The 2730-nt window shown below is 44.0% G+C and overlaps 1 protein-coding gene across 2 annotated transcripts in view; it reads left to right on the top strand.

The window, feature by feature from the left end:
- Nucleotides 1–762: 762 nt before the first annotated feature.
- The window catches only part of elmod2 (ELMO/CED-12 domain containing 2), a 25643-nt gene continuing 23675 nt past the window's right edge, over nucleotides 763–2730 (top strand). Inside the window, exon 1 of one of the 2 annotated variants that reach the window (XM_048592334.1) lies at nucleotides 763–955. The gene's annotated coding sequence lies outside the window, so the exon portion shown is untranslated. The other variant, XM_048592335.1, reaches the window with a different exon arrangement.

Here is a 2730-nt window from a genome sequence, read left to right as displayed (position 1 = left end):
AGTTCCAAAGACTCTCAGAACTTTGAAGGAAGAAATTGCTCCTTGTCTCAGTTTCAAATCTTTTATTCTGAGACTATGCCCTAAGTTCTAGACACTCCCGCGAGGGGAAACATTCTCTCAGCATTTACCCTCCCACATCTTGAATAGTCTGCTCTTTTGTTCTCCCTTCCGAAATGAATAACTTTGTTTATTGAGCATGAACACTAACAATCTATATTCAAAACATACAAGAGCTTACTTAATCAACAACATTTTGTAGGGCCTCTTCTAATTCTGCAAGTTGTCAGTGCACCGGTTTGCTGCTTGTACCTCTAATTCTCACCACCCAATTTTTTGAATGTTTGTTCAACATACAGATTGAATAATGTTAATAACCAGAAGGCCTCCCGTGCATTTAACCTCAGGACACCCGAAAAATGTCCCAGGTCTTCTACAAACGACCACTGCCTCCGACTGTTTCAATAACAATTATCATTCAAAGTCTCTTTTGCTCCAAACGCAGCTCGCTGCTTTCGTCCTTCCGCCCCCTACAATTCAAACGAAACGATTTTCATTACAGTTGAGTAAAAAACGGTTTTATTTTTACCCGAGCGACGTCTCCATTCGCCGATCTAATCAGCCGCACCTAAAGCGCGATGGCGTCACCGCCGCGCGCACGCCTTCGCGTTCGCGTTCGGGGTGGCTAGCCAATCAGAGTCAGTCCCACCCTGTGACCTGCCCCTATAACGCCGTGAGTCGCCTGCATGTGTCCCGCCCCTTTATCACACTTCCGCCTCCGCACGGCTCGTGCCCGCCACCCGTGCTCTACAGCGCCGCCTCTGACCGCGCATCTTTCATTCCCCACCTCGCGGTGCTTGTTCGGTGGTGACGTAGTTCCTGTGGCCGTTGGCCTGGTGACGGTGAATCATCGTTTGTGTTGGGGGTGGGGGAGAAGTTCCTTTGGAGCAGTGACCCTGTGAGTAAAGTTCCTCGGTACTACCGGGGGATCTGGAGGCTCTGAGTCTACTGCCATAAGGCAGGAGGGCTGAGTGGCTTTCAGTTCCCCTTTCTCCGGGGAGTATCCAGCAGCGGAGCCTGGGCCGGCCACTTGTTGCTGCCTCTCCGCCTGGTTAATTCCCGCTCTGTTTGCACCATCACGGGGGCTCTTCTTGAAAACCACTCGGCCTTCAGTTCAAGTGGTCCCATCGTTTACCTCCTGCACCAGTTGTGTGCTCCTCAGAAGTGGGGTGGAGGCGCCCATGGCTCTAGATTATTTTATTTTTCGAAGTATGTTTTTCCATCTCAAAGTTTTTCCTTTGGTGTATTTTGACCGTCAACCTATTTCCGAGTTTCTTTTGTTAAATTGGGTGCGAAAAGCAGATGTAGTTTACTTCCAATGAGGCCTTATGTTACAAAAGATGTGTAGGCTGATTGAGAAGCTAACTTGACCTTCAGCATAATTTGCGACTCACATTCACTTAGCAAATACTTCTCTTAGGTTTACAGCAGAGCTCCGAGGAGTGCCTTGCAGAGCGTTTGAGTGTCTTTTTTTAAACCCAGGATTGTTCAATATAATTCGAATGGTGCATAGCATGGAAGTAACAATGTCTGTTTTGCTGCCATTGCAATGGTGTTTAGTGCTGAGTCAGATATAATGAATATGCTGCTACAACAGCACATGGTTTTTTAGTTGTTACTTCTGCATCACTCGGCTTTTTCAATGGTGTACACTGTAAATTGCTGCGTAAAATGGTTAAAAAGTAGCTCATCAAAGAAAGATGAATAAAAGACTGAAGGATCAGTATAACACAATCTTTGTTCCTTCATTCCGTGTTAATATCATAGAATCCCTACAGTGTGGAAGCAGGCCATTTGGCCCATCAAGTCCACAACGACCCTCCAAAAAGGTGTGACCATGGAACATGGTAGCAGTTTTTTTTTTGTATCAGTGTGTTTTGGAGGGTGATAAATGAACAGGGATTACTGACACCAAGGAGAAGGCTGATGATGAAAACATTGAGAAATCATATTTGTTCGAGTATCAGTTAATGTCATGTAAAGTCAATGCTTGACATCTGTCTAAAGTATTCATTTATTTTTCACATAATTTTCTGTATAGGTCAACTCCTAACCTTTAGCCAAAGAGTCTAAGATCTTTATATTTAACATCCTGCACACACTGAAGTCAGAACTGCCCTAGTACAAATCTACTTCTGCTACAAATAGAATAGTATGTTCTTGAAGTCAGCTGTCAGCTCCTTGTGTCTAGGTAATAGCTTAGCCCAGAATCAAATTAGACACTGGTGTCATGTTCAGCTGAAGACAAGAAAAGATTAGAATCAGTAATTTAATAAGAGTTTCTGCTAGAGGCCAAAAAACAATGGGTTCGATTTTCCTAATGTCTTATTGGGATGCTAGATGTAACAGTTTAGGAAAAGTGATTGCAGGAGTTTCTCAAACTCAACTGGGTAAGCAACAATAAAACCAAGTGAGGACAGTCCCATTTGACCAGACAGTGGAGAAGAAACTGAAGAATATGACATTACTGTTTGAGTCAAAGACTGCTGATAGGTTAAGGAGGCATAGTGCACTATTGTCAGTCACACAGGATGTCATTTGTGATTGCTGAGGCATTTTCACAGCTGAGACAGTGGCTTAACATGACAAGTTTGAATGTGAAGTTGTGGGAAAAATGGGCACAGATTTGATTGGTGATAACAAGATGTAGAGCTGGATGAACACAACAGGCCA

This window comes from Rhincodon typus, unplaced genomic scaffold (assembly GCF_021869965.1).
Source record: "Rhincodon typus isolate 14 unplaced genomic scaffold, sRhiTyp1.1 hic_rhity00001030, whole genome shotgun sequence".
NCBI classification, from domain to species: Eukaryota; Metazoa; Chordata; class Chondrichthyes; order Orectolobiformes; family Rhincodontidae; genus Rhincodon; species Rhincodon typus.
The sequence above is the reverse complement of the archived record's forward strand: the minus strand, read 5'-3'. Positions and strand labels throughout refer to the sequence as shown.